General features: G+C 43.3%; 1 long non-coding RNA gene across 2 annotated transcripts in view; it reads right to left on the bottom strand.

Moving 5' to 3' along the window:
• Positions 1-8,210: 8,210 nt before the first annotated feature.
• The window catches only part of LOC146345167 (uncharacterized), an 82,606-nt gene continuing 69,532 nt past the window's right edge, over positions 8,211-21,284 (bottom strand). For both annotated transcript variants that reach the window (XR_014792456.1, XR_014792457.1), the window contains exon 4: positions 8,211-8,757. This is a non-coding gene — a long non-coding RNA (uncharacterized LOC146345167). The remainder of the gene's footprint in view (positions 8,758-21,284) is intronic.

Below are 21,284 nucleotides of genomic sequence, written 5' to 3'. Positions count from 1 at the left end.
AGAGTGAAGTCAAGTGGACCTTAGGAAGCATTACTAACAACAAAGCTAGCGGAGATGACAGTCTTCCAGCTGAGCTATTTAAAATCCTAAAAGGTGATGCTGTTAAAGTGCTGCACTCAATATGCCAACAAATTTGGAACACTCAACAGTGGCCACAAGACTGGAAAAGGTCAGTTTACATTCCAATTCCAAAGAAAGGCAATGGCAAAGAGTGTTCAAACTACCGTACAATTGTGCTCATTTCACATGCCAGCAAGGTTATGCTCAAAATCCTACAAGCTAGGCTTCAGCAGTATGTGAACCGAGAACTTCCGGAAGTACAAACTGGGTTTCGAAGAGGCAGAGGAACTAGAGATCAAATCACCAACATTTGCTGGATCATGGAGAAAGCAAGAGAATTCCAGAAAAACATCTATTTCTGCTTCATTGGCTACACTAAAGCCTTTGATTGTGTGGATCACAACGAACTGTGGCAAATTCTTAAAGAGATGGGAGTACCAGACCACCTTACCTGTCTCCTGAGAAACCTGCACGAGGGTCAAGAAGCAACAGTAAGAACCGGACATGGAACAACCAATTGGTTCAAAATTGGGAAAGGAGTACATCAAGGCTGTATATTGTCACCCTGCTTCTTTAATTTATATGCAGAGTACATCATGAGAAATGCCGGGTTGGATGAATCACAGGTCGGAATTAAGATTTCCGGGAGAATTATCAACAACCTCAGATACGCAGACGATACCACCCTAATGGCAGAAAGCGAAGAGGATCTCAAGAGCCTCTTGTTGAGGGTGAAAGTGGAGAGTGCAAAAGCTGGTTTGAAACTCAACATTAAAAAAAGGAAGATCATGGCATCTGGCCCCATCACTTCCTGGCATATAAAAGGGGAAGAAATGGAAGCAGTGACAGATTTTATTTTCTTGGGCTCCAAGATCACTGCAGACAGTGACTGTAGCCATGAAATTAAAAGTCGCTTGCTCCTTGGGAGGAAAGCTATGGCAAACCTGGACAGCATAGTAAGAAGCAAAGACATCACCTTGCCGACAAAAGTTCGTATAATCAAAGCTATGGTTTTCCCAGTAGCAACGTATGGCTGTGAGAGCTGGACTATAAGGAAGGCTGAACGCCGAAGAATTGATGCCTTTGAACTCTGGTGCTGGAGAAGATCTTACGAGTCCCCTGGACTGCAAGGAGGTCAAATCAGTCCATCCTAAAGGAAATCAACCCTGACTGCTCATTGGAAGGACAGATACTGAAGCTGAAGCTCAAATATTGTGGCCACCTGATGCGAAGAGAAAACTCCCTGGAAAAGACCCTGATGCTGGGAAAGATTGAAGGCCAAAGGAGAAGGGGACAGCAGAGGATGAGATGACTAGATAGCATCACTGATGCAATGAATATGGACTTGAGCACACTCCGGGAGAGAGCGGAGGACAAGAAGGCCTGGCGTGCTATGGTCCATGGGGTCATGAAGAGTCGGACACGACTCAACGACTGAACAACAACAACAGGGCAAAGAAGAAGCTGATACCCTGTTTAAACAGAGGTTGTGAGCCTGACAGTGTTCAGGTGGGGCTGTTCTTCAAAGGTTTTCAGTGTAAAGTGGGTAGCAATAACACGGTATTAGGGAACCATCCAGAAAAGATTTTTTTTATAAGTAGTTAGGGATGGATTAAGAAGTCTGTTTCCAGCTCAGGTTATTTTTGCATGTGTTCACGCATTAGTTTGTTCTGTCCAATTTCTGCATTATTCTGCACAAAAAAATGTACACTGAAATATGTATCTTATGGCTGCCCCAGCCTCCTTCCTGCCGTTGGTAGGCTGGTGATATCACCCATCTAGCAGAAATGCAGGGTGGCTGGAGCGTGGAGACAAAGATCACCTCTGCTGTCCTCCCACCTTGCATTGGATACTCAGCAGCCTCCAAGTTCGGAACCAGGGACCAGAACTGTACACTGTATTCTAAGCGTGGTCACACCATAGATTTGTGCAAGGGCAGCATCTTGTACTTGTGTGAGTGTTGAGAAGTTAGATCCAGTATACTGGTCAGCCCCTGCACAAGCCTTGCAAAAACTGCTGCAACGCTCTTCCTCTCTCTCTCGTCTGTAGTTCTCTCTCCAATCTCTCTTCCCCTGCATAAGCCTTAGAGACCCAATGTGTTTAGCCCCAATCCCAATAGCTCTCCCAGAACCAGAGTCCAGTCCATTCAAGTCCAGACCCACCATGCACAGCCACGACCTAGTCTTCCATGCACAGCAACCCTTGGCTCTGTCAGTGAGCAAGTCTTTGAGCTCATTTCTTCACTGTTTGAGTCCTGTGTCTGGAGTATTTTTTGTTCTCTGCCTGACATGCAGGGATGGGAAAGAAATGTGTTTAGTTTGCATTTTAATGCAAATGTACCCAGTTTCACACTTTTGAACCAATAAGCAAACTGAAACTCAGTTATCCTTTCAAATTTGCACTTCTCCAAATTTTGCAATGGAGTTCTCCAAGCAGAAAAATACAGATAAAAATGTATACATTAGGGGAAAGCGCACACACAAAAACATGTATATTAGTGCAAATAATGTTCCAAAGTGTACTATATTAGGAAAATCACTTGCTAAAAATGTGTGTTAGGCATATTTCTATACAAAATGTGCATATTAGGAGAAATGTGCACAAAAATATCTACCAATTTTCATGAGAACCTTTTTTTTTAAGAATTCTGAAACAGATGTGGAAACAGGATGAACCAAATGTCAGATTAGTGATGAGCAAACTTATCTGGAGTAAATTTGCTGTTTACTCATAAAGTAATGAATTCATCCATGTGAGCTCAGATGAGAGTTCTCCTTTAATATGAAATCTCATTCCATGTATATGTGGTTTTGTGTGTTTGTAGTATCAAAGTGCATCTTGGGAACTGTAATTTGACATTGCATCATTACAGCATGACATCATGTTACCATGTTATGTGCCCCCTTTCTGATTGGTCGTTTGCACATGGCCTGCCTGTGTGATGATGTCATGTGATGTTTACTCATGGTCATAGACAGCTAGTCCTACTCCTCCTTGGAGCCAGAGTTGTGGCAGTGGTGGCGAACACAATGAGGGAAGCAGCTAAGGAAACTGCTTCAAGTACTTTTCTGGGGGGGGAGGCTAGGTGATAGGACAACTAAAAATTTAGAGATGATCTGTGTATTATTTTATTGCACATGCTTCAAAGCTCACAATCAATTCTGAACTTAATAGCAAACTTGTAACGCACCAATCCAGGCTTGCTGCAGAGGTGAACAATATGAATGGATGAGTTTCAACCAACAAACCAACTAATTACAAAATTCATCAGCATCACCGTCGTAAAATACTCAAGTTGAGCGATAAGCAGCAGCTATTGTTACTCCAAGGTCAAGAACCCAAGAGTATCTGTCCAAAGCCAAGGAAAACAAAACCAGATATTTGTTGTTGTTCAGTCGTTCAGTCGTGTCCGACTCTTCGTGACCCCATGGACCATAGCACGCCAGGCCTTCCTGTCCTGCGCTCTCTCCCGGAGCGTGCTCAAGTTCATATTCATTGCATCCGTGATGCTATCTAGCCATCTCATCCTCTGCCGTCCCCTTCTCCTTTTGCCTTCAGTCTTTCCCAGCATCAGGGTCTTTTCCAGGGAGTTTTCTCTTCGCATTAGGTGGCCAAAATATTGGAGCTTCAGCTTCATTATCTGTCCTTCCAGATATAGGGACGTGCTAAAGAATAGTCAGTCGTTCTGGGTTTAAGAATAATCAGAGCTGGGTCCAGGAGCTGGTAGGAAAGGAATATTTTTTGCTATGGATGAGCATCAGCAATTGCTTTCAGCACCTCAACTCGGTTTGAGGCTTGTCTTTTATGCAGAGGCTGGTTGGTAAGTGAGGCCAGCTGGGTCTTCCACTTGCCCAGGCGCTGGGCCCCTCCCCAAACACCCTCAGGCTGAGGCGTTCTGTGTCCTCCTCCATCCAAAACGGAGGCACAACACACACTACTTACGACTGGAAAAATGAGAAATGGAGAGAATCTGAAATTGTCAGGGTCACCTGTATCTATTTATATGCTCAGGATTGCTTGTGGTATATGAACTGATTAATTCAGTCCTATAGCTCATATAGTGCCTTTTACCAATAAGCTAATTCCAAATCTGATCATTATGTTTATGTCTCGATTCTTGTGCGTTAAATAAAATAACTCCCTTTTGGAATAGACGTTTGTGTGTGTGCCTTGTTGGGACAAATCTGCCGAGACACACGACAGCCAATCGTTTAAAAATCCTTTAGATGTGTGTATTCTGAATGGGAATATCCTTATACACGTGTTCAGAGAGGACATTCATAAACAGAGGACTGAGCGAGAGAAGCAAAAGTGAAAACAGGGAGTATCACAGAAAGATTGGGTGAGCATAAAGGTCTGATGTCAGCCAATACTTCCCATTTTGGAGTATGCATCACCGTTCTTTTTAAGTTTTTTTCTTAAGATATTGGGCAGTGTCGAACACTGCTGCTGCACTCCCGCTGCTGCTGTTGCGCTACTGGGACCCAGCACTTGCACAACAGGAGCTGACGCTTCTGACAGCAATCCTGGAAACGAGGAGAAATGTTCATTTCCAGAATGGGACCAGTCAGCGGAACTCCCTTCTGCAAGCTCTGCTTACCTGCCCTGTTCCAGAAGCAAGTGTGTTGCTCATTTCTGATTGCTGCAGGATCCACTAGCTTCCCATTGCACTACTGGTGAGTCCTGCTAGCATACGGGCAGCATTGGATGCTGCCCTCTGGTTACTCCTTTTTTTGCACTTTGATCAGGTGAATAATTTATGACCAGTTTTAATTGACACATTTTATTTATTCATTTATTACATTTCTATACTGCCCAATAGCTGATGCTCTCTGGCTGGTTCACAAAAATTAAAACCACAATTTCAGCATAAAACAATATAAAATATAAAAGCATTAAAACCACAGTATAAAAGTACAACCAGCATAAAACCTAGCAGCAATGCAGAGATTTAAAATACAGTAACATCTACAAGTGCAGAGTGAAGCATCACAGGAAATGTAGTTCTCATGAGCCTTGTTGATTTATAAACCTTGTAGGGATGTACAAAAGTCACTTACCTTTCACGGATTATGTTGATGGTGGGGGGGAGGCATTCCGTCCCTCACCTCGGAATCCTCGCTGGGGGGAAGGCGCACCGTTCCTCCCCCCGGAATCCTCCGCGGCTGGCTGTGCTCCGCAGCAGCTCTGCGGAGCAGCCGGCCAGGCCCAGGCAGGCCAGAGCCGTCCACAGCCAGATTTCCAGCCACGGAGGGCTCTGGGTAAAAAAACAAAACAAAACGCATACGCAAATGGCGGCGGCTACAGCCGCCACCATTTGCGTTCCTTATTTTTGCCATCTTAATCTACGTAAATATTTACGTAGACTATGACAGAGAAAATAAAGGGGAACACAAATAGCGTAGTGGGTGTTATTTGCGTCCCTTTTTCATTCACCATTTTAGCCTATGTAAATATTTACGTAGGCTAAAACGGCGAATCAAAAAGGGACGCAAATAGTGCCCGCTACGCTATTTGCATTCCCCTTTATTTTCGCCATCATAGTCTATGTAAATATTTACGTAGGCTAAAACGGCGAATCAAAAAGGGACGCAAATAGTGCCCGCTACGCTATTTGCATTCCCCTTTATTTTCGCCATCATAGTCTATGTAAATATTTACGTAGATTAAGACGGCAAAAATAAGGAACGCAAATGGTGGCGGCTGTAGCCGCCGCCAATTGCGTACGTGGGTTTGTTTGTTTTTTAAACCCACCCAACCACGATAGGCTATGTAAAGATTTACGTAGCCTATCACATCATGTTTCTTTTTTTACAGGCCTGGAAATGGCGGCGGCGGCAGCCAGTCGGAAGACCAGCTGCCGCAGCCGCCGCCACCACTGGAGCCGCCCGGAAGATCTGCCACAGGTCTCATCCCGGGGGAGATCCGCGGGGGGGCGGGGGGGCAGGCCGTTCTGCCACGGAGTTCGGGGGGCCGAATGCACTGGCATTCGGCCTCACCAAGATCTGTGGCGGAATTCTCTGACATCCCTAAAACCTTATAAACCCTCTTTCCAAGAAATGCTTAGCATATTTCTTGAACTAAGGGCTGGTTCAAGTGCCCTTCCCATAGATCTGATTTCAGTCACCAGCAGCCTTAGAACTGCAAGAAGAAGGGGGAAAGCACTCTGGTTAACAAGGAAGACTTAATGTGTCCTTCCCCAACCTATTACCCCCCAGATGCATCAGAATGTAACTCCCATCATCCCCAACAGACATTAGTTATGTTGGCTGGAGATGATGGGACTTGTGGTTCAACACATCTGGAGGGTGCCATGTTGGGAAAGACTGACTTCATGCATTCATTTATCCTGTCATCTTTGCTAGTTTCAGTAGCTCCAGTTTTGTTTTTAATTTGCAAAGCTGCAATGAACATGCAGATGCTTTTCAGCATCGGTTAGTAACAGTTATTCCTTTCCTCGGTTTCACTCATATGTTCTCATGGCAGTCAGCCAAGGCTTTGGAATACTAAACCTGCTGAGCAGGTAACGGTAGTTAGTTTCGTTCTCCAGGTCTTTGCAAGAACTTGCATTTGTAGCATTTAAAACATTAACAACATTAACTCAGGAGGCCAAAGGTTGCCTCCATGCAAACCCCCCATGTCCATTGTACAGATACAAATAGGGAGATGGGACCTATTTAAAAAATAATAATAATTTCAGCAATACTCAGTTCCATATTATTTCAGTCATTTGGATTGGGCTGCAATGCTTAGTCAATTTGTCCAACAAGGATGTGTTGATTAAAAGACCTTCTGATGAATTAAAAAGGTGCCATTGAAAGATGCCCACAAACTTCAGTTAGCCCAGAAAATAAGGGCAACGCTATTTGCGTTGCCCTTATTTTCGCTGTAGTCTACGTAAAGATTTACGTAGACTACAGCGACCAAATAAGGAACGTGAATGGCGGCTCCCTATGGGGGCCGCCATTAGCCGTACGCGTTTTTTTTTTTAAAGTCACCCGTGATAGGCTACGTGACGATTTACGTAGCCTATCACGGCTGACTTTGCAGATCTAGCCGTGATAGGCTACATTAATCGTCACGTAGCCTATCACGGGGGAGTTGTTTTGTTTTTTTTTACTTTTTATTTTGCGGCCGGGCGAGGCGAGGCACCTCCTCCCCGGCCTGAATTTCGGCCGGGCGAGGCGGGAAGCCTCCCCCCCGGCCTGAATTTCGGCCGGGCGAGGCGGGAAGCCTCCCCCCCTGGCCTGAACTTCGCGGGGAGAGCAGCGAAGTGCCTCCCTCCCACCGCGAAAAGCTGCGAGACCAGGTAAGTGACTTTCGTGCACCCCTACCTGCAGCTAGAGTAGCCCCTTAGGCCTTGCCCAAAAAGAGAAAATGCATCACCAAAAAAGAGGACACCAATTTGCATCATATTTTCTTATGCAAAGTTATATGTACAGGTATTTTGTAGGAACATACAAAATTATATGTACGTAAACTTAGAAATAGTAACAATTATTTAAATAACTATTATTTAAATCTCACCACAGTGGAGAAGAGTGATCTGGCGATCTGTCTTCTTGCTCAGTCTGCTTCCCAGGTACTAAGTGCGGATGGGAGACTTCAAGGCCCCTTCTGCTCTCTCTCCTTATGATTCTTTGACTTTGAAGCAGGCTTGGACTGGAGCCCATCAAACAGAGCTTTAAATACAGCACTGTGCTCTGCCAGCCCTCCGAAATGGAATTCTGTCCTCTGTAAAATAGGGCACCCAGACGCTTTACCACAAGTCTTCTAAAAGCAGTAGCTCAGCAGGCCAGCACAAACACTACGGGGACCCCTGTAATTCTGCCCAAATGGTTAGGAGCAGCACTGTCAGACCTGACTATGCATCTCATCTATTCACTGATAGGTTTTTATGTATACATTAGAGAATCTGTTCACCAGTGTTCTGGTGTTGTCAGCAAAAAGAAAGAAAACAGATCCCTGAAGCCACACAGACCAAATGAAAATGAACAAAAAAAAATGTGTATTTTGCCAATACTCAGAAAAACATTCTGCTGGTCCAACTGCTGCAGTCTTGAAAAAGAAGGAGAAAAGAGCAAGAGAATAGGAACAGAAATGCTACTAACAACTATATTGTGGAAAATAACACACATGATCGACCAAATGAGGAGAAATAATTTATCCATGTGATTTTATTAATAGGTACAGATGTATCAGTCTCTCTTTAGTACATGAATCTGCCTGGTAAAATACAGATATTTCTATACCCTTGAAAAGATACAGGTGTAAAATAAACACTAGAGCAGGGTGAAAAATGTCAGTGGACATTATTATGAACTTTTAAAAAGCAAGCAAGCATGAACAAGTAACATCTGTCAAAAGTAAAAGTGCACTTGAAATTCAGTGCGCACCTCCTTAAATCTTACTGCAACTCAAATTCTGCTCTCGGGTGCAAGCCAAACACCGTTGACTTCAGAAAGAGCCGCCCATGCATATTCAAAAGCAGAACTTGATCCAGCATATATAGATACTTGTTGTTTTTGTTGAGAGCTTCTGAAGGTAGCCGTGTTCCTTCAATATTCCAGGAAAAGAAGATGCCTCTAGAACAGATCAGCCCTGTGCTGGAACCTGGTGTGAACTGCCCTTCTCCGCAGTGACGGGGCATGTTGTAACACTCTGCCTGTTGGTGCACCCCTGGAGCATGACATGCAGCTACAGAAGAATGAAGACATCGAGCAACTTGATTGACGGGGCTCCAGCGGTACACAGAAAAGAACAATGATTGCAACATAGTGGCAACCCCCTCTTGGATTAAAGATTTCCTTCTAATCTGCAGAATCAGACGCCAGCATTTGTAAACATTTTATTAAAAGAGTTTCCACAGTCACACACATAAATACAAGAAGAAACCAGGAAGGTTTGTCCTAGATAGAACTCAGTGTCCAACACAGTGGCCAGGTTTGCACAATCAGTGGGGAAAACTACGCAGTCTGGGTTGTTTCCGTCACCTCCACTCATGCCCACCATTTGCTTAATTACCCGCGCTGCGTTGCAGGTTCTGGTGTCATCTGAACCTGGCATGCAGCGTCGGGGGGTTGGCTTCTAATCCACCCCACAACCCATGGCTTGTAGTAGGGGTTGTTGGGTGGGTTAGAAACCACCCCCACCACACCGCACACTGGGTTCAGATGAGATGGCAACTCGCAAGGCGGTGTACATAATTAAAGTAATGCCAGGAGCGTGACTAGCACACCCAGGCATGGAGAAAACAACCCATACTGCGTCGTTTCTCCCACTGGTCATGCAAACCCATTGATATCAAAAGTCATTGTAAGGGCTATAAAGCACCAAGCCAAATTGGCTTCTTCGGTGGTGCTTATACTTGTTACCACCACCACATGGAGGTTAATTTAAAGCGTTCCACCTAGAGGCATTCCACTCCCTCCATGAGTGTGGGGGGTGGGCGGGTGCTCCTGCACTTAGGTCCTGCTTGTGGGTTTCCCCCAGACAGCCATTTACAGCTGCATTTACGCCAATCAACCAGCTTTACGGCCGCAAATGGCGCCCACTACACCATTTGCGTCTGAGGGACTGACTTACACAGAGATACGGCACAGCAATGGCTGCCGGCCGTATCGACTCTCTCCAGCCCTGCGGAGCTGGCGGCCGGCTCCGCAGGGCTTCGAAGCGGAGCTGGCCTGGACGGATTCCGGGGGGGGGAGGAATGGATCACCTTCCCCCGTTGAGGATTCCGGGGGGATGAACGAATCGCCTCCCCCCCCCCCCGCGCAGACTGGAGGTAAGGGATTTCGTACATCCCTATTAGATACCCTCTTCCCTCTAAACCGCAAGTACTGTTTCAAACTTGAAGAAATTAAACTTAACTTCGGAAATGAAACTGAAACTTAACCAGGGAAATAAAACTACTCCTCTCAGTGATACCGCCCCCCAACAACAAAAACCTCCAAGCCTCTAGGCCTGACCTTTTCCATTGCCTCTGTAGGCCACAAATCTTCACACCCACCAACAACTATTAGATGCCTATGGATTCAATCTCATACTTCCTGATTGGATGGCACTCATCCCTGCATTTTCCAGCAGTGACAGATCCAGTGGAGGCCGGTGGCTCTGACGTGAGTAGGGCTGTGAGTCAGCTACAGGTTTCAGTCAGAACTAGTCTCTAAAGGAGATCTCCAAGGTATGAAGCACTTTGAAGAGCTCCTTTAGAGTTCTGACTGGTATTGACTAAAACACGGAACGGATTCACCAACCCACTGACACTGGAGCCACCAGCCTCCACTGGACAGATCGGGAATGCATCCACCTATTATTGCCTCCTCTCTTCTGCAAGACTTTATGCTGTGATGTTGGCTACCCCAAGGCAATTAGTTCATTAGACTGACTCATCCCTAACCTCGCGATGGGTGACATAGCTCCACCAAGCTCCACAGCAGTCCACATGCCCTACTGCAGCCTTTCCCAACCTAGTGCCCTCCAGTTGTGTTGAATTACAAATCCCAACATCCCCCAGCCTGTTGGGAAGGTTGTCCAGTTGTAACTCAGGCTGCAGCTAAGCCTGAGCACATACAACCAAAACAACGGATTATTGCTTCCTGCTTACCCATGACGCCACTTCCCTGCCCTTCCTCCATCATTTCCCCTGTGTAGAGTTTTAGATTGTAGACCCTTCCTCTTGTACTCTGTACAACACGGATGGACAAGCTGCGGCCCTTATCCTGAGTTCAAAAATGATCAGTTCAGGCCTTGGGCAAGAGCCACTGTCCCTCCCCCAGAGCCCCGTGGGCAGGGAAGAAGAGGGAGAGAGAAAGGGGGCTGGCATAGAGAGAGAGAGAGAGAGAGAGAGAGAGAGAGAGAGAGAGAAGGGGGTTGGGAGAAAGAGTGAGAAAGAGAGAAGGGGGTTGGCAGAAAGAGAAAAGAGGGTGACCCTTCCATTTTAACCTCTGACCTCACCCACCTCAGGCTTCGGCCTCACCCACCACTTGCTTCAGCCCCACCCCTCACCAGCATGGGGCTGCTTAACAAAGTATCCCTGAAGGAACGTGGACCTCAACAGAAAAAAGTTTCTCCCCCCACCCCTGCTGTACAGCAATGGCACTAAATGAATAAACAATAATGTGGCAAGCCACTCTTCCTGTGCATTATGTGTGCCATTGCACCAGCGAATGAGTGGTCAAAATGGAGAGGAACAACCACTGGTGTGGAGGCACTCGCACCAATACAAAGCTTGACTCATAACAGAATGTCAGAAAAATGAGTGTCGCACTTGGCCTGAGATGAAGCCAAAAGGCCAAGAAGCCGTAGAACGGCCATTGCAAAATGCTATGTTATCCACCGTGCACTGGAATGGACGTGCCAACGCAGATCTGAGAGTGGGATTACTACGCAAACAGTGGGAGTGTAGTCTCCTGGGGTCCCCCTTCTAGTCTGACTGCTGCTTCTCCTTATCCACCCCAGCTCCCAGGAATGAATGAGAGGGAGCGTTCCGATGCCTGGGGTGGCGCTCCTCCCCTTGCTCCTGAGCCGCATTTGGCCTTCGCTTCAGCTCCTGTCCTGTGTACAACGGAAGCTGGTGGCTCTTACGTCAGTGGGGTGGTGAACCTCCCACTGACATAAGAGCCACAAGCCTCCCTGCCCATATACTAATGACTACTGAAACTGGGAGGGAATTGTCATATTCTCCGGATTGCACATGATATGTTGCCCATCTGGTAACGGCTCTCTGGTGCCACAGGAGTTGCTCAGAGCTTCTGCCAGTGTGACATATTGGGACTGCATTCTTTGGCAGGGTGGGGCTGTTTTTGGAATTGGTTTTTTATTTTATTTAATTTTAGCTATTATTAGGTGCCGCTGGGGGCAGGGGGGGCAGGTTGAAGTGCAAAGTAGAATTGCATGAAATGTTTGTTTGTTTTTATAAAGACATTCATATCCCACCATGCTGGTTCAAAAGCACCACCCAACGTGGCTTACAACGTTTAAAAATTCACAATTTGGTGTGTGTGTGTGTGTGTGTGTGTATGTATGTATCTATCTACCTATCTATCAATCAATCAAGGTGACATGGTCAGAAGTTAAAACCCAGAAATAAAAACATTGTGATGATGGTTGATTCCTTAAAGTTGTTTTTAGATATATGTTGTCTGTGTGTAAGGGCCGCAGTGGCTTAGTGGTTAAGACGCTGAACTGCAGACTGGTTCATGTGGTTTTATATAAAAGGTTTTTAAACTTTGAATACCGTATTTTTAATGGTTTTAATCTTTGTAAACCACTCAGAGAGCTTCAGTTATGGGGCACTATAGAAATGTAATGTAATGTATTTATTATTATTATTATCATCGTCATCATTATTATCATTATTATTAATTACATTTCTAATCTACCCAATAAATAATGTTCTCTGATGGGTTACAAACAGTAAAAAAACTAAAATGCTATAGAACAGTTAAAAACATAGAATACAGTACAAATATTTAAAAGAATAAAATATAATATAATGCGAAACAATAAACAGCACAGGAATTGATAAAACAATCATAACAATCTGGAATTAGGACTCTAAAAATGCCTGAGAGGAAAGAAAGGCCTTTGCCTGGCACTGAAAAAAGAACAATGTAGGCGCCAGGCAAATCTCTTTGGGGAGTTCATTCCAACATTATCTGCTCCATACAGCAACAGCTGACAGGAATAAAATGGTATTCAGCAACTGAAGAACAGGGAGCCAACCGTACTATAATTACTCAGGTATTGTCAAATAATTCTCCCTTGGCCCCATACCCAGCTACCAGGAGTACTACTTCATTGTACCACTGCTGTAACTTCCTATTCTTTTTCCATGAATGAGGATTTTAGAGTCAAATAATTATTTAGCTACCCATTCCAGCCTACACCTGATATCTAGAGACCTTTGAAAGGGTTGCAGATTCTAATTCCCTTTTAACATTAGAAGACTGTTAACTCAATAAGCTGTCCCATGAATCTATGGCTCAGCCAGGATTGAAAGCTCGGTCCGCCATATCCACCAGGAGTGCTCCATCACCTCCTAATTATTCTGCTATATTATTTGTTGATTTTACTTTCAAAAACTTACGTTCCACCCTTCTTCATAAAACAATTCCAGGACAGTCGCAATATACAATACATTATCAATATAAAATATCATAAAATACATGATAAAACACAGTAACATATGTAGTGTCAAATCCATATACACCGCCCTTCAACTAACCTACACAGGCCCAAGTGCTAATCCAAAGCCCTGGCAAGAAAGAATCATCCCCACCTGGCGCCACGCATGGACCAGCACCATCCAAACCTCCAAAGGAAGGGCATTTCACAAGCAAACTGCTACCAGGAAAATGCCCATCGCTATGCCCAGCAGTACTTTACTTCTCTGTATAGCAGTGAGCAGGAACTCTTCATTTACATGGGGAAAGAGTTAAGGAGTTCACTTGGGGTCCCCAGTGGACTACACGTTCCCTGCCCCTGGCAACCCCAGCCCCTGGCAATCAAACTCCTACCTATTTGCATAACCCCAACCTGGGTTCTGTTTGCTTTTGTTTTTAATCACACTGCAGTGTGATGAAATGTTGAGAGCTGGGTGGGTTTTGACAGATAGATAGATGACCCTGATGTGCCTTCTTCTGAAACACGAGTCAAGTATTGCGTTTTCCATGGGTTACTTCAGAAGGGCAACTTGTAACATGCCACAACCTTAAGGATATGATTACTGATTAAAAGGAGGATTATTAGGTAACACTGCAGTGCCCAAGAAGACACTGATGTTTTAATCACGTTACCGAACAGTGTGTCTGTTTACCTTAAACCATCAATGTTCAGTTCCTCAAAGCTCTTTGTTTTGGGGTTCTCACCCTATGAGCACATGAAGCATCTAACTTTCTTCTTCTTTTTCCTTCTCCTCCTCCGTTTTGGGGGATTGTGCACTAACTACCTTACAGTTGGCACTGCACCATAAAACGCATTGGCAGTCAAACAAATAGCTCTACACGAGACCAAACATAATTGTGGGTTATTGAAATATGCTTCCTGAACACGACTGGAATTCCCCTTCTTAGCGGAACGTTTTCTTAGCTGGCCAACATTCACAGTGAGTGCCTGCATGCCTTCATGTCCTGCCCTCCAGTACACACTTGATTCCTGTTTTCTAAGTTCAGCTCAGCTAATCTGACACTTACTCCTGAAAAGCCTTGTCCTGCATCATCTAACCTGGAACCAAGCTAACCCAGGGCTTAGGGCCAAGGTTTCACTCACTAACCCCCCCCCCCCAGCAAACATAGGGAAGGGGGCAAAGGATTGAAGGAGCAGATTACAACAAACAAAAAAGGAGGGAATCTCTATCTTTTCCAGGTACACACCTTTACCTCTGTGCTGGATAAAGCACTGGATTAGATAAAGCACTCTCAGGCCAAAAGAGGGCACTGGGACTATTACATCACTGGTCCCCTGCGCACTCTCAAAGCCACAAGCATTTCATGCCATAAAATTATATATTTTGTGGTTAAGATCATAAGAAGCACCCTGCTGGATCAGACCAAAAGCCTATCTAGTCCAGCAACTTGTTTCCAAAGTGGCCAACCAAATGCCTATGGGTAATACGGATGGACAACTGTCAATTTCAGTTTCTCTCAATGTTTCCGTTTTCCAGTCTTAATTTTGCTTTGTCCCAAAATTTATATTTATAAATTTATAACAAAATTATGAGATTTTTTTTTAAGTTCACATGAAATTTTGTATGAACATTTCTCCTAGTACATCCATTTTTGTATGCAGTTTTGCCTATTATACACATTTTTGCAAGCCATTTTCCTAATAAAATGCATTTTTGAATGTTATTTTCACTACAGGGTTGTTGTGGTGACAATGAAATGGAGAGAAGGATTATGTACACCACCTTGGGACCCTTGCAAGAGGAGAAAAGGTGGGATATAAATGGAATAAACAAACAAAATATGCATTTTTGTGTACAGTTTTCCCATATTTTTGTATGCATTTTTTGATTGGAGAATTCTATTGCAACACTAGGAGATGTGCGAATTATGAAGGATAACTGCGTTTCAGTTTGTGTATTTGTTTGAATGTGCGAAGTTAGGTAGGTTTGCATTAAAGTGCAAGCTGAACAAATTCCCCCCCCCCCCATCCCCAATAGGAACCCACAAGTGGGACATGAATGGAATAGCATCCTCCTGTTTGTGTTCCCCAGCAACTGGTACATATAGGCATACTGCCTTTGATACTACTAGAAGCAATATAAAGCCATCGTGACTAAAAGTCATGGATAGCCTTATCCTCCATTAATGTGTCCAATCCCCTTTTAAAACCATCCAGGTTGGTAGCCATCACCGCATCTTATGGTAGCGAATTCCATAGTTTAACTATGCCTGGTTGTTGATATGCTCTAAGAGCCCTTTACAGTCTGGTTCGGGTCAAAATGGTGAGCCACAAGCATCTTATGCTATAAAATTATATATTTTGTGATTAAGAATGTAAGAAGAGTTCTCTACTCCCAGGCATTTGATGATATATGGTGGGGCTTTGAATGTCAGCTGTTTTATCAAGTCCCACTATCATATTGCAACTGTTTTTAGCTGTTTTGAATTCTCTTTAAATGTTGTATATTAAAGATTTTGTATTATGTTTTTATGATGTTGTATTTTGGGGCTGTAATTTTTGTGAACCACCCAGAGAGCTTTGGCCTTTGGGCAGTATAGAAATAAAATGAATAAAGGTGCAGTCCTATGCGTGTTTAGACAGAAAAAAGTCCTCCAGCTCCCAGCAGAATCAGAACCTTGTGCAAGGTGAGAACCTTAGTCCATAAGAAAGATGTCTTAGGGGGCAATCCTATGCATGTTTAGACCAAAGTCCTCCAATTCCCAGCATGCTCCAGCCAGCCATAGTGGCTGGGGCATGCTGGCTGGGGCATGCTGGGAGTTGGAGAACTTCTTGTCTAAACATGCATAGGATTGCACCTTAAATGAATGAAATGGAAATGAGATATAAATAAATTGAATAATGACAGAAGCAGAAGTTCTTCTTACTTGTCTCAGACCAATGTGATTTTTTGGGCTAGGTACTTTCAACTCAACAGATCCTGCCTGATTCTATTCCACTTTAACCCCTTCTCAGTAAACACAGGGTGATACCCCCCCACCTCCTCCACCAGTAGGCTCTTCCTGCATTCACCTATGAGCATAACCTGAAACAAGTTTTTGAATATGAGGGTATCCCCCCACTCCCTGAAATTACACTGCATAATGCAGTACATTATCAAGTACATTTGTATAACATATTTATGACTCACACATTGCTTTTCAGTTTAAATATTAATACTTCAGGTAAAACATCATTTCCTATCGTCCAAAGCATAATGACTTTCTGCTTCATGTTAAACATTTTCCAGCTTTCGAACACACAACAACATTTTCTACCTGGCAGAACCCAAAAGGGGAGTGACTAAATCATCAGGTTTATTCCCCTAAGGTTTGCTAGAATTTTTGCAGTGGGGTATACTCTGGAACAAGTGGTTTGAGTTGTGATGTGGCACCTTAACAATCAGGAGCATTTAATCTCTCGACACAAACATTATTTCTATCATAAGCAGTATAGTGACACCTTGTGCCTATCAAGACACATTTTTGCCGGACACCATGACTCATCTCACATGAAGATTTACCTCAGCAGGCTTGTGTCAGCAGTCAGCTTCCTCTTTCTCTTCACCTCTTCCTGAATAAGCACATCTGAAGACTATAAAGGAGCCTGTGTAGAGTGATGAAAGAGTCATACCAAGTCTAAAGGTGACTGGCACTGGGCCAAACCTGGACCTAGGGATGTGAGAAATCAGCAAGACTCAAGCTCACAGAAGTTCTCCAAATTCCATCTCCAAGCTAGTTCTGACTTGAGTCTGTATCAGATTGTGAGTTTTGTTTGTTTTTCTTTTTGCATGAAAATCTGTATATATTTTTCCAAATGTATACATCACTTGTGCGCATATTTTAAATATACGCATTCTTCTCCCGTTGATTAAGGTGCATTTGTGCACATTTTTTCAAAAGTACATATATTTTCATGCACATTTTTCAAAATTACACATGTTGTTCAACACATTTTGGGGGTCTGCAAAATCACATTGCAAGCTTGAAAAAGTACAGACTTCAACCATAGATTGTGTCTAAGTCCATGTTCGGTCCGGAAGGTACGAACTGGGTAAAATCCTACGCAAAAACAAACTGAAAGCAATTTCGCATACATCCCTATTTGCAATGAGTATATAGGATGAGGATGGCAGAATCAGGCAATGGGATTCTGTACTGTATCACTTCAGACTGTGTGGGAGGTTTTCATATTTTTGAATGCTTCCTAATGCAAAGATGATGTGGTCAACTATCTCATCAGGCTAAGGGCTACTGATCCATCCCTACCAGTGCTGTGCCAAAAATTTCTCCAACATTTTTTGACCATTCTAATTCAATTTGATAGATAAGAAATTGCTTTCAAAAAGAAATTCAAAGGAGAAGAAATTTCAGAGGCATTCTCATGAGTTGGGTTTGGGGTTCTTGACCTTAATTTACTTATGAGCTGGCCATGGAGTATGCATGAGTGCCCTGTCTGTCATTGTATAATAATCTCTGTGGCAGCCGGTAGCCTCCTCAGCTTTCCGCACTTCAGTTAAAGCCATCGTGAGGAAGACGTCATGAGGCAATTCCTCCCATGGGGCTTTTTCAGTTCAGAAAGTGCAGGTGGCCAGAGAGGCTGCAGAGCAATGGAAAGATGTGTAATAGAGCGAGAAAACACACACGGCACCCTTGGCCACCTCACAATCATTAGGTAAGCTCAAAAATCAAAAGAAATTCAAAATTCTGCCTCGGAAAAGTGGAAGCCTCAACATAGTTGATGCTGTTGCCATTTGCAGGAGCAGTGCAATAACCCAAAAACCCTTAGGAAAAATTAAAGAAGCTGTGCTACAACCCCTGCCAATAGTGAGCCCTATCTGTGAGAAACTGTTGGAGAATTTCTCCTCCCCTAGGAGAAATTTGCTGAAATTGTCCCTGCAATTTCTTTGCCCCCAAATGGGCTGGAAAATTTTGAAAGGCCCTTTGTGCACAGCTCTAATCCCTACCCCAAGGTAGGGGGGTGAGGCAGGTGGAAATGCTCAACCCCTTGATATTAGCTTGTATCCACTGAACATCCCTTTCCTAGGTCAAACTCCAATCTTAGTGAAATAGACATTTCCCCTAAAAAAAAGCTTAGACAATGCAAATGTTCACTTTTCTTCCTTAGAGTTTGATTCCATTGTTTCCCCTGGTTGCTGTTGCTTCAGCACCATCATTGCCTCTGGGAGCATCTTCTTCCTCCTTCCTCAGTTAATCACATGGATGACACCATCCAATCACAGAGCACTTAGGATGGCGCTACATCTGTCAATATATTCCCCCAAAGTCACTAAACAAAAGCATGTGGGCTGACACAACCAGTCAGAGTTGGCTCTGTGATCATATGTCTCGGAAGACAATTGAGAGTGAGGGCAGTCTAAATAAATACCCAAATTATTTTTCTTCAAGTGTTGCCAAAAATGGCCAAAAAGGAGAAGCATAGCAAAAAAGGTGTTCACGAAAAGGTGTTCATGAGCAGCAGTCTTAGGATGTTGCACGTTAATGTTAAATCCATATCTCACATTAGTATGTATCATTCCTGCCTCTACAATCAACCTATACCTAATATGCAAGAAAAACATCTTTATACAGGAAAAAATATACAAGTTTTTCCTAAATGGACTGAGACTTCTGGCAGATGATTTTAAAAAAATAACCACTGGTTATTCTTATTTATTTTTGTAACCAGTGGTTATTTTTTTAAAAAAATCATCTGCCAGAAGTGTCAGATCTCCCCCCTGGACTTGAAAGTCTCCCCCCTGGACTTGAAAGGGGGGGCAAGGCAGCTCCGGACAACATCTTGGAGAAAAGTAACCCCCACGGGATAGTGGGGGGGGGGGGGCTGGATTCCAGGATTATCTTCCCAGAGCTTTACCAATGCAAAAAGCTGTACTGAGACTCCTATTTTATAGGAGAAAACAGGGCTGACGTGTTCTGTAATAAAATATGCTTTAAGAAATATCAACAACCTCTGAGGGATGATTTAAGAAACGTTAACAATATTTGAGAACATCTGAGGACCTGTAAGATCTGTTTGAGAGAAACATGTCTGTGCCAAGGAGAAGAAAGGAGCTGGCATCTACTCCTCCCGCATCCTCTGTGTCAAAACTGTCAAAAACAGAAGATATAGGGGAATTATTTAAGCTGATAAAGACTTTAACTTCGCAATTTACAGAACAAGTCAAAAGGCTGGATTTAATCCAAAATTCCATTACCTCCCTGCAAGGAGCTGTAGATTTAAATAATGCATCACAGCAAAAAATGGAGACGAAAATTAATGAGCTTGAAGACCGAGTAGCAGGAAATGAAACTACGACACAAATTTGTTTAAAAAATATCTCTGATAGAATCTCTCAACTGGAGACCTTCACGAAAAGATCCAATGTACGTATTATTGGATTAAAAATCTGCCTAATGATGTAAAATTGCCTATTTTTGTGGACAAACTTTTGCATGAGATCCTCCCTATTCCATCTGACTATTGATACTGAGCAGGCATTTCGTGTGCAAAATGCTAAAGGACTGATTACACAATCATAGCTCAATTTGCAAAAGTCTCCACAAAGAATTATATCCTGCATTTGGCAAGGGAGGCTGGAAGCCTTTCCTGGAAACAAGATAAAGTTATGTTATTTCGAGACTATATCAAAGAGGTGGCGAATAAAAGAAGGCAATTTATCAAAGCAAAGAATATGGCAAAACAAATGAACTTACAAAGTGTAGCAGGATATTTTAAGTAATATTGTATTGTGTCTGAAGGTCAGATGAAGAAGTTTCCAAATCATGAAATGGCGGAGGCGTGGCTGAACATAAAAATGTGCGAGAATTCTGTTACAACCCCATGAACTGGAATCTTTAAACAAGCTTTGTTAACTGTTTGTGTTTAGTCTACATGATCCAAGCTAATTCAGAAGATAAATGATTATATTTATATTGGTTTACTCTCTTCCAACTTTTATTTTTTCTTGCTTTTCTCTATATTTTTTATTTTAAAATAGATAATATATATAGTATAAGATACATTACTGATGGTTGAAGGTTTATATTAAGTTTTATTATTATATAATACTAGATAATAATAATAATGATGATGATGATGATGATGGCTTTCGGGAATGAATTGTAGACCTGTTTCTTTGATATAAGATTGATGATATGATATAGAAATGTAAGGTTGTTTATTAAACTGTAAGACTGTTAAGGTTGTAGATATAGTTTTTAAAATACAATGGCATCGGAGGCCAGGGGGTGTTGGAGTTTAAACTCAATTCTTTAAGGGAGGGGGAGGAGAGGGAAAGGGAGGGAATTTTTCTTTTTTCTTCACTTCCTTTCCTCCTCCCCTTTTCTTCTTTTTTTTCCTCTTTTTTCTTCTCTCTTTGTTATTGTGGTGTCCTCATCAGAATATTGTACTGGTGGGAAATTGAAGTATTGATTAGGTTGTTGGTGATTTTGGTATTATTTCATTTATAAAAATAAAATAAATAAAAATATATTCAAAATAATAATAATAACCACCACCACCACCACCACCACTGGGTAACTAGTGTCAGGTTGTACCTTGGTGTTCCTGATTTAGCCCAATCCAATCTGCATAGGACCTGCATTGCTCAGTCCAGTCTTGAACTGCATAATGGTGGGAAAGGTACCTCTTTGTCCTCTACCTACTGGAATGACTACTTGAGTGACCAACCAAAATACTTTATGGCAGCCTTCACCAACTTGGCACTGTCCAGATGTTTCATCATGGCCAATGGGCAGGAATCTTGGGGGTTGTGATCCAAAACATCTGGAGGGCACTAGATCATGAAAGGCTGCAATAGGGTATGGGAACTGTGGTAGATGATGGTGGAGCTATGTCCAGTGGAGCTACTATGAGCAGCAGTAGCATGGAGCGATAGTTGCCCTCCCCAGTATCTACCTCAGCTTGCCCAAGCTTTATGTTCTTCATCAAATGAGTCCCTCCACCTTCTGATTGGAGAGAGGGAATGTGGTGCCCCACGTATAGAATGCCTGCTCCAGAGAAACTTGCCTGGTGCCGATCTTAGAATCACAAAACCA

Source organism: Heloderma suspectum, chromosome 5 (genome assembly GCF_057233095.1).
Source record: "Heloderma suspectum isolate Gila_16-S chromosome 5, 16-S_ref, whole genome shotgun sequence".
NCBI classification, from domain to species: Eukaryota; Metazoa; Chordata; class Lepidosauria; order Squamata; family Helodermatidae; genus Heloderma; species Heloderma suspectum.
This window is presented reverse-complemented; position numbering and strand designations above follow the sequence as displayed.